This window comes from Chenopodium album, chromosome 27, assembly GCF_948465745.1.
Source record: "Chenopodium album chromosome 27, dcCheAlbu1.1, whole genome shotgun sequence".
In the NCBI taxonomy this organism is placed as follows: domain Eukaryota; kingdom Viridiplantae; phylum Streptophyta; class Magnoliopsida; order Caryophyllales; family Amaranthaceae; genus Chenopodium; species Chenopodium album.
In genome coordinates, this window is record NC_137860.1 from 19,668,026 (window position 1) to 19,679,379 (window position 11,354).

At 34.5% G+C, this 11,354-nt stretch overlaps 1 long non-coding RNA gene across 1 annotated transcript; it reads left to right on the top strand.

The window, feature by feature from the left end:
* The first annotated feature begins 257 nt into the window (after positions 1-257).
* On the top strand, positions 258-2,542 carry LOC145619237 (uncharacterized). The gene is made up of 3 exons (XR_014108107.1): positions 258-374; positions 929-983; positions 2,405-2,542. It is a non-coding gene; the product is annotated as an uncharacterized LOC145619237 (long non-coding RNA).
* The last annotated feature ends 8,812 nt before the right edge of the window (positions 2,543-11,354 follow it).

An 11,354-nucleotide genomic window follows, 5' to 3' on the forward strand; every position in this document is an offset into this window, starting at 1 on the left:
TTTGTAATAGTTGCTACGCAGTCACTAATCTGTGACACCCTTATAATTTTTTGCGACTAAAGTGTAGTTGCTAGGCTTAATAATTTTTAAACCATTTTTTTAAAAAATTTGCGACTACTGTTGCAACTAACACGTAGTCGCTACAATTATTTTGAAATTTAAAAAAAAAATTAAAATAAAAATCTCTTGGCATCATAAGTTGTTGCCGCAAAAAAAAAAAACAAGAACTTTCACTTCTTATTCCTTCATTCATTATACGAACAGTACATAGTCTTCTTTCTCAAAGAAAAAAAAAGGCCAAGTTCTTAACTTCAGATCGAACCCCTCGTCGTCGTCTTCATCTGCCGCCGCTGCGCCACCACATCTCCACCTAGGTAAGTTATGATTTCTTCCCCTTCCTACCCTTCATTCCATCTTTCACTTACTGCAATTTGCCAATTGCGAATCTTATGGATCGCATTGTGTTTTTTGTCCAATTTTTTTATTTTAATATGGTTTCCATTTCGAATTGCGGAATTGATTTTGATCTACTTATTGATTGAATTTGAGTTACAAATTTATCGATTTGATTTTAATCTGGTTTCCATAGTAAATTGTGAATTGCAAATTGATTGAATTGATTTTAATCTGGCTGCCAATTGCGAATTTTAGGGTTATCACTGAAGTCCATCAATGTAAAACAATTCAAAAATGATTGATTATACAAAAAGCCCTAATTATTTTCAATGTAAAGATCCCAAGTCTGATTATTCCAGCTATAATCCCTACGATTTAGTAAATGTTTTGGGTTTTGTCAATTTCTTATTACTATATGTTTAATTATTTCGTCAATTTTGATTCTGCTTTGCCTAATTAATCAATATGCTTTTTTTTCTATTTAATCTATAATTGAAGCTATAATTCCATTATTTGTTGTCTGTATAAACAGCACTTGAAGAACTCCATGTCAAAAAGAAAGAGGTCGAGAAAAAGAAATTAATAAGGTATGTTTACTACTTGTTTAACAATTTATATGAGCCAATGATTAATGTATTTGGCTGTCTATAATGAGTGCTTAATAATATATCCCCTGCTTCTATAGTTTTATATATGTTTCAAATTTTTTTATTTTTTTTAATTTTATATCTTTTAGTTTTAGGCTTTTGATTTTTGCTGCTTTAATTACCTTGATGTTATATGGGTAATATTGTTTGATTTTATACTGTTAGAATCTTTTTGGTTTGATGTTTTAAAGTCTTTTGTAGTGATTCACATTGAATTGTAAGCAACTATAATATACATGTACAAAATCTACGCTTATAATTCAATTAAGGTCTCTAATAAACTTGTATCCAAGGTCTAAGGCTTATTTGTTGGGATGGGGGTTTTAGATGGCTGAAAAGCTAAATATTATTGATTAACTTAGGCCTTTAAATAGGCTACATCTATGTGAGCAACACGTGTGAAACAAAGCTAAGAAATTGCATAAAACTTCAAGGCAAGCAGCCCTTGCTAGCAGAACATGCTTATCAGATTTTCCAGGTGTACTACTTGACAAAACTAACTTAAAACCCTAAAAAATATTTTTAGTTAATTTTTCTGATATTTTTCCTTAACACTAGATATCCTATTCTAACTACTGCAACTAGAATCGCCTCAAAATTCGAATCCAACTGGTGCAGTTTATTCTTGCAATCTGACCCACCCGTAGAACTCAAAAACTGACTTTTACATATATCCTTGTATATGAAGCCCCTGGAATTTATGGCTTATCTTTTGTTGTCTAATATTATTTTATAGAACTCTTAAAATGTGAACCTTATAGGGATTTAAGCAATATAATCTACTTCTAAGCTACACAATCTTACTAACTTGACTTATATGTCTCATATGTAGTTGCATATTTTGATGTATGTAGTTTCATTTAGTCTGAAATTTTGTTCTCTATTTTGGTAAAACATTGAGTTGTAGCAATCTAGCATAGTTTTGTTCTACTTGTTTCACTATAAGCTAATTCAAAATCATGGATATCATACACTTATCTTTTCACTTTTTTCTTTGATTTTTAAAGAACCTTGTTTGCATTAATTAGTTAGCTTACACGTTAATTAATAAAGAGAAATGATAGGAGCATTTTCTTAACATGATTTTTTCAGTTTTTAGCAACTATCATAAAATATTCTCTAGTCACTACCCTTTGTTAGCATGACATTATTTCTTCAGCCTTACCCCCTCCTTACGTCCCTCACCTTTTTATCAAGTCCCTTGTTTTCTTTTTCCAAATTTACCATTAAGCGCTAGGATGAGTTTAGTTCACTACTCTTTAATTAAAACTCAAATCATTATAGGTTGTCTATTTGTTTGAATGTGTGATTGAGTTGGAGGATGAGAATAACGTAGTATGACATGATGTGAATTGAAGCAGGTTTTGAAGCCATACCCTACTGGTGGAGATTATTGTTCAATTTACAAAGGAGACTCTGTCGAAAACTCCAACATTGATATTATCATGAATGTTTCATTTTTTTTGTATGTTTTAAGTTTTTAAGTTGTAACAACTGAGACCACCATAGTTACTAACACATATCTTAATGTAGGGAGAATATATGGAAAAACTTGAGGAATATAAGAACAAAGGGGCTCTCCGACAAAGTCTACTTAGAGGTTGTAGGTGGGCAAAAGAAATGAAAAGTTTTCGGTTTAGGGAGTTTTTCACAAATGTACTTCAAGAAGGACCCTACTTCTCACCCTATTACATCATCTTCCACTCCTTCCATGCAATGATTTCTCAACTTAGCTCTTAAGTTGAGGATTAAAGAAGATGGCGAAAGAAAAACGTGACAAGCAGAAGATCGAAAGCCAAAAAAGGGCAGTGGAAAGATTAAAATATGCCAAGGAAATTGTTGAAAATCATGAGATAGAAAAGGCAACATGGAAGAAGGGAAAAATGGCTATGCATAAAACATTGAAGGATATGACAACACTTGTTCAACATTATTGTCCTACTAAGCCTCCGTTGTCTACTGTCACCCGATCTCGTGATGCAACTAAGTGATTTTTATTTTCTTGGTGGTAATTTTGTGAACGATTGATCTTTAATATTTGCAGGCATATTTGTATATCTTCTATAGGTTCTTATTGGAAGTAACTTCCTTAATATGGGAGGTGATTGTGAAACAATTAGACATATGGTTTAGAATATTGTTTTTTAATACATTGATGCAAAGTTGTTGATATTTTGGTTACTTGAATAAAATTGGCATTGGTTAATTTTATTTATGCTCGGTAACTTATTTTTCACTCATATTGGCCATCATGAAATTATGGTCTCCAAATATTATAGTCAGTCACAAAAATTTAGCGACTGCATATTTGTTTTAGAGAATGAATGGTTAGTTGCAAAAAATAATAATTCACAGTAGTCTCTAATCCGTCGCAAAAAAAATTAGTCTCATAGTTGCTAATCCGTCGCAAAATAAATTAGTCTCCGCAGTCGTAAAAATTTGGTCTGGTAGTCGCTGATTCGTCACAAACCACTGGTCTCCCTAGTCTCAAAATATTGGGCTGCGTAGTCGCTAATCCGTCGCAAATATTTTACGCCGGATAGTGGTTTAGTTGCAAAAACTGTAGAAGTAGTTGCTAAATGGTAGTTGCAAAGTTGTTGCGTATCTGTCGCTAAATTTGCAACTATCCAAAAATTAGTTGCAAAAATGAATTTGCGACGAGGTCTTTAGGGACTAACCAAAGTAGTTGCAAATCCGTCGCAAATCCATTTTTGCAACGGATTTGCGACTACTTTGGCCGTCGCTAATTCGCTTTTTTCTTGTAGTGATACGAGGTTGCCTACGTATCCGTTAGGAATCAGGCCAAACGTAGCTCTAGCCGAACCTCACACAAGTGTATGTATACCTCAAAAAGGTCTTTTTAAGGGTTGTAACGTGGTTAGGCTAAAGGTTAGAGAAGAAGGGGATAAAGGCTCAAGACCCTAAATAAGCCCCCAAGGTGTGCAACCTTGCTTTTAATTTGAAACTTTGTATTTTTATGCTTGAGGTTTTTTCTCACTTTTGAGCTTTCTTTTCTTTTTTTATTTTTTGCTCTTTTCTTTTTTTTGCTTTTGCATTTTTTTTTCATATTCGCATTTTTTATAAGTGTGGGCAATCTCGATCATGCGATCTATCACTCACTTGGCATTCATGTTTCTCAGGCACGGTACCGAGCACTCGATAAGAGACGCAATCTGAGACATGTTCTTATCAAAGATATTTTCATATCATAGACATTGGAACACTTGCCCTTTTGTACACTTTTATTTATTTATTTTTGTATTATCTTTTTATTTTGAGATCACTCAAGCTTTTGTATTTGTAAATTGCATAAGTTACACACCATCCCATCCCAAGGTTAAGTAGATATGGGTTGAAAAATGAAAGGTTTATCGTTAGACGAGGCTCAAAGTGGTTTATCAAGAAATGGATTATATATTAAAGGGTGAAAGATAATATGATATGGCTACAAGGGGTGCCTCCCATCATTGATATACCTTGTACTTAATTCGACGGTTTTTTTTTTTTTTGACAATGTAATGCAATGATCATATGCAAGGAATGAAATGCTCATTTTATTAAGGGGAACAAAAAAAAAAAAAAAAAAAAAAAAACCTATGTAATAAATCTAAGGAAGACAAAAGGTGCCTATGCTAGACTTATATATGGGGGAAAGGTCTAAAAAAAAAGAAGAAAGCATGAAATCTTGGTGAGAAGCTTGCCTTGTATTTTATCTCATCATTACTCTTTATTTTATTATTATTATTGTCAATCACATGACTCAAACTCGATTCAACATGCATAAATGGACAAAGATCATGGAAGAATGAAGGGAATAATATGTATGGGGAAAGAATGTAGTGAGTGGGAAGATGATGGAGATGGAGAAATATGGAAGAATTAAGAATAGAATGGACCCCCAACTCAAATGACGGAAGCACGACTCATGCATGAACCTAAGACATGGTCATAGTGTGACAAACATGTTATGTGTGTGCTAAGACTAATGAGTGTAGGTGACATGTTAAGACTTGTGTCATGACCATGTGGCTAAACAATGTGACTAGACTTAAGCAAAGACTAAATTAAGACTTCACGCATGTGCATTAAACTGGACAGGCTGTAGTATTTTAGTCATAACTTTTAATCTGTGACTCTGATTGGGACGAAACCAACGCCAAATTAAAGATAAAACTCGGGGCTACAGATCCATAGGTTGTACGACTCGTGGTTCTTCCTAGAACTCCGGCTATGACCAAAACAAGTTGACGCATGTGCAGTATGCGGGAATAAAAATCCGGGTTGACTAAAAGGAACTATGACTCGACTTAAGGCTTATTCATTAGTTCAAATTAATCTATACTATATATTAAAAGGCGTTCCTAAGAACGTCGATGTGTCACGTAATCTCTTTTTTGTTGCGCCACATCATCTTTTCAATATATTGTGATGCCACATCATTACTCAAACAACAGCACATCACCCAAGCAACCAACATTATTGAATTTAAAAACATAAGGATAAGGAGGATCGAACCCTCAACCTCGTATAACGACAATAGCCATTTCACCATCTTAGCCAATTATCAAGTATGTAATTAATATGTAAAAAAAATTATATAAGTGCAAACAACTAGGTTCAATTAAGAAAAAAATACTAAAAAATATTCAATTTTAATTTGACCATAAACTACAATTTTAAAAAGACTTAAGAAAAATTATCGATTGTACGTCTACAACAATAGCAACCCGGGGCAACCGCCCGGACTACTCACTAGTTAATTAATTAATTAAACAAGGTCTTTGACTCTTAGTGTATGACCATTGGACTTTAAGTGCCTAAACTCAATTAAAGACTTAACCAGGTTTGAACCATTAATAAATTGATAAACTGATTAGTAGACTGTGAATTAGACTCGTCGTGATGACTCGAGCAAGAAAACTGGACTGTCCCTAAAACAACAGGACTGTCGCCGCTGTTTGAAGCCTGTCGCCAGACGACAAAATTGTCGCCAGGCGACAGACACTAAACTGCAGCGCCACAGTCCAAATTCCTGTGCCATTGCTGGAACATTAATCTGGACTGTTCCAATAATTTTACTCTAAATGGACATGCCTAAAGTCGTACTAAGTCGAATTGATTAATTTATTAGCCTTTAATTAATTCAAAATTAATTAATTAGACAAAGTCCTTTTAGTCATTAGTCAATTTATTTAGTCTTTAACACAAGTCAAACAAACGGTTAACACACATATAATATATACAAGCAAGGGTGCACAAGTAGTTCACATAGTCACAATATGATGAGTTTGCAACCTAACCATGGCTCTAGTTCTATAAAGTTCAAGGATATGGGTTAAGTCAAAAGGTCCATGGTTATGAATCCATATGCGTTGCACACAAGCCTACCGGGAGGGTTGGAGCGAATGGACAGGATTCCGCGAGTTCATGATGAAATCGAACTCGACTCCATAGTTTGGTGGATTCACAAACTTTGCACGTACCCAAATCTGAACTTTGCACATGATAGTGGGATATTCCATTGGGCAGGTGAAGCAGGAACCCCCAGAGGGTTATTTCCATATGTAGAACACATATGGGTTCAGAAAAGTGAGAAAATGACTCAATCAATAAGCAAAATCAAGCCAACAATGCTAGAAATGGTCAAAGCAAGAAGGCAGACCCCTGGCTCGGTATTGGAAGAACTTGGCGCCAGACTACAGGGACTGTCGCCACAAAAAAGTTCCTGTCGCCAGGCGACAGAAACTTTTTACGGGCGACAAGCCCTGTTTTCTAGACGCTAGTTCCTACATGCCTAGGCAAGTTTCTGTGTTCTTCGAATTTTCCAGATTTCGCATCATCTTTTCAATTCTAGTCATGAAAGATATTTCTCAAATTTCCTACGTGTAAAATTCCTATGGATTGACTCATGGGGTGCTCCCATGAGGACCTTTTAATGCATATGACAATAATGTTAATCAAATCATGCACATGAAATACTTAGAATTTTTCGAGTCCCATCCGCTCATTCTAAATAATTGCCAAAATTAAATAAATTTCAGGAATATAAATAGAAATAATCCCCAGTGGAGTCGCCAAAAAACTGTTGGGAATATTTCAAGCATTATGATCCCAAACTTGAACCCCACTGTGATCATACACTAAAGTACGGTGGCGTTCCAAAGGGAAAGACAAAGAGCAAAACGAGTCGCCAACAAGTTTTAGGAACTTGTAAACCCAAAAGACAATCCAAAAGGCCCATCAACTACTCCATAAGGTCTTGAACCAAATAGGGTCCGGGGATGAGGGTACGAATCCAATCTACAAAAGAAAGGACCCGCCCTATAAAATAGGCCTCTACTTTGTTCTGCTCGTATTCATGTGCGCTTTTCGAATAACATACAAACATTATATTTAACCTAACCTGTTAATCTATGTTGGTTGAAATTTAATGCACAAATAATACTATTCTTGGCGATCACTTGAGTTAAAATCACATTAGCCTAAACCAAAATCATTAATTATCTTATTAAGCGTGATTTCAAGTACAAATTCCCTTTAACAATTATAAAAGGTGTGATCAAGCAATAACAATAAAATATATCAAGCAACATAATAAATCAATAACAATAATAATAATCATGATAATAACATGATAAAGCATAATAAAGCTTAAAAGAATAGCAAGATCCTAGGCATGATACTAACAAGATTAATAACAACTCCTAGCATGTCACTAAACAATAAAGATCAAAGCTTCAATCCTAACATGGTACTAACATGATATTAGAAAAGATTAAAGGCACCCTAAACATGATACTAGAAAGCATAAAATAACATCCTAACATGATACTAGGAATTGAACATCCTAACATGATACTAGGAATTAATCAATAATAAACATGCTTTCTACATTGAAAGAGAGTAATAAGATTACATACTTTGAAGCCTCGTACCTCTTTCTAATAACAAAATACACAAGTTAGTAAACTTCAATGAAAATAATAAAGAATAATTAAATAATTAAATTAAAATCAAATTAAATAAAGTTTTGACTAGTTTTGGACCAAACCCTCAGAAAACATTAAACATTGCACGTCTAGGGCGAAGGCAACTTCGAACTTGGCTAAGAGATTCCAAGTCTTGCGAATGCGGAATATTGTGTGTAAAAAGCTAGTTTAGAAAGAGAGAGAAAGAAAGCATATATTGCTCAAGAGAGAAAAGAGAGAATTAAGGAAGAATGAATGAGAATTGATGATTCTGATAACAGGGATTCGGACTCTAGTTATAATGAAAATAGTCCGGAAAAATCAAAGAATTTGATAAGGAATAAAACTACACGTTGTCGCCAGGAATCAACTCTGTCGCGACGCGACAATGTCTGTCGCGCGGCGACAGACTTGTCGTTTCGCGACAACCTGTATTAGCGCGTTTTTCTTCACGCGGAATCCGATCTTTAATCAACTTGATCTACGGAGTCCGTACAGAAGATAAAATATATATTTTTAAGATAATAAAACGATATTTTACTCCAAATAAAAATCTATTTTAAAATAATTAATTATTAAATCTAATAATATTAGAATTAAAAGGAACTTTCTAGAAACTTCTAGAAAACTATAATTAATCCTAATAATTGTAGGAATAATAATTAACATTGGGCCCTCCTCTAGATCATTGGGCCGTATTTAAATAATTAACCAGGCTCAGTTTAGTATTTTGGCCATAACTTCCTCAATATTCATCGGAATTGGGATTATAATATATCATTGGAAAGGTCTTATCGAGCCCCATCCAACTACACTATTATTGGACCTTAATTATGGACCAAACTAAACTGGTTTGGCTATTTTCAAATAAATAAAGTCATTTTCAAAAATAGAGAGAAGAGAACTTTAATTAAAACTAAACCGCAACACTTGACTTTCAACCACTTTCACCTAATTCGATAACCGTACAACATGAAAGGCATCTTCACTGGGTTTGGTTTTGGGGAGGCACAAATGGGTGTCTACAGAGAGGCTAGAATTAATTAGTCCTCCTGGCAATATTGAAAAATACGCTCCCAATTGCTTTGTGCGGCGAAAGAAGCGCTTTTCTTTGAAGATGGGTCGCCGTGAATGGGGCAAGATATTTGCGAACTGTGTTTTTTCCATCAAGTGGGTTGTTCTTAGTGGAAGATCGATTGAAAAGATAATTGATTGCAATACCCAACCCTTTTGCCGTCTTCCTAGCTTGTCAAGGTTGACTTTTTATTATCCTTCTAGGGTGAAGAGACAATATGGTCTTACACAAACCATTTCTTCTCTGGAGATCTTCGTCGTCCTTCTGAATTTCCCATTTCACAAAAAGTTGATAGATTTGACAAGTATTGGTGTGCTAGGCCTATACTGGGAAGTGATTACCCAAAAGGTTCCACCTTCTTTATCCAATGATTTGAAGTAATGGCTAATTGGTAGATCTCAAAAGGACAAGACCAAAATTGGGAAGAAGACCGATGTGACGACTCGTTTGGCTGACAAGAAAATTCCTGCTAAGGAACGCCTAGGTGACAAAATTGAGTTCAAGACTCCTGTGATGCCTAAGAAGAAAAGTTCTAACAAAGATAAAGGGAAAAGGAAAGTTGACTCTACAAAAAAGAAAGTTTGGGTAGAGAAGAAGCCTAAAGAAAAGACTCAATTACCTATTAAAATGTCTTCATTTTGCAAGCTCAAGTGTGCGATGTGATAGGGAGATTGAAGTTTTGTTGATTTGTAGTGGATAAGATGAGAGGATTTGAGTTGATAATGGTGAAGGAGCCATTACAGGGGTTAAATTGGGGACACTGCTCATTTGATTTATATACAAAAATTAGTTGGGGTATTTTTTGTTTTAGGTTTACTGTGTTGGTTAATTTGTGTTAGTTAGGTTAATTTTAGGTTAGTTAGGTTAATTAGATTAGAGTTAGGATTAACTGTGGTTATATAAGGGTTATGACGTCATAAGGTGAGTTAAGTCACCGGAAAGTGCATTTGGATAGTAATCGGTCCTATTTTGATTAATTAGGGTTAAAAACTTTTTTCTAGGATAGTAAATCCTAAAGCCTCTATTTTTAAGGTACTAATCAACAAATTTAAAAAACCGTTTAAAAAAAAAACAAATTTAAAAAACCTAACATACTCAAGCTCAGTAAATAAAAAAAAGGAAATTTTGATTTTTACCACCTCTCAAAAACACAAAAATTGCTTTTACCACCTAACAAAAAAGAAGTTTTACTTTACCACCTCATAAAACAATTAAAATAGATTTTACACCTCCACCTGACTCCGGTGACGGAAAGTTGATGTGGGGCCTAGAGTAACGGCTACTTTTTGAGATTTGGCCCTTTCTTCCTCGATTTTCATTTATAAATAACCCATTGCACCAATTTCTTTTAAAAAGATCCATTTAACCTTGGTTTTCTTTTTCGATTTTCTTTCCAAAAACCTCAAATTAACTGTGCCCTATCAATTCCAACATCGATTTGTTCCATATTTGTGCTCAATTAGCAAAGTTCGGTTAGACAGAAACTGGAAGGAGGTAAGTTTTTCAATTTAAACGCGAATACGATGAATTTGTAGCAATTTTTCGCAATTCTTGTCTTAATTATGTTGCAATTTTGATCTTTGATTGTAAGTGTGGATATGACTTCAGAATTAACCCCTAATTTCGTATTTTAGAAATTAGGGTTCATGTTAGTTTCAATTAATTTGGGGTTTTTTTTAATTACGATTGATTAATGTAATTAGGGTATGACAATGGTAATTTAGTTCAATTAGAAGTAATTTTGATGTTTTTGCTTGTCAATTGCCGCAGAAGGAAATGTCTTCCTTAAGTTTTTCACCATCAAAAGAAAAAAAATGTCAATGCGGAGTACCGATGGCAGGGCTTACTTCCTGGACTAGGGATAATCCGGGACGAAAGTTCAGGTCTTGCAAGTTCTATGACCCTGTGAAAGAGACAAGGGGTTGTAAAGCCTTTGAGTGGGTGGATCAGCCAGATGGAAATCCTTGGCAAACAGGGGTGATTAACAACTTGATACTTGGCAAGAAATTGATGAAGGGTGAAATTACTGACTTGAAGAAGGAAGTAGGTGATGTTAGTGCGTGGGCAGAGGAGGTGCTTGCTAAATGAGATTGATTGCTTGTAGGTCAAGTGCAAGGCACTTAATTCTGAAAGGAAGATGATGTGCAAGGAGGTTCATGGAAAGGAAGGAACATCAAAGAATTTGGCTATTTTAATTGGTGTTGTTGTGTTTTGTTGTATTATTGGTTTGGTTATGGCTTTGTATTTTGCTAGTTCTTAGGATTGGCA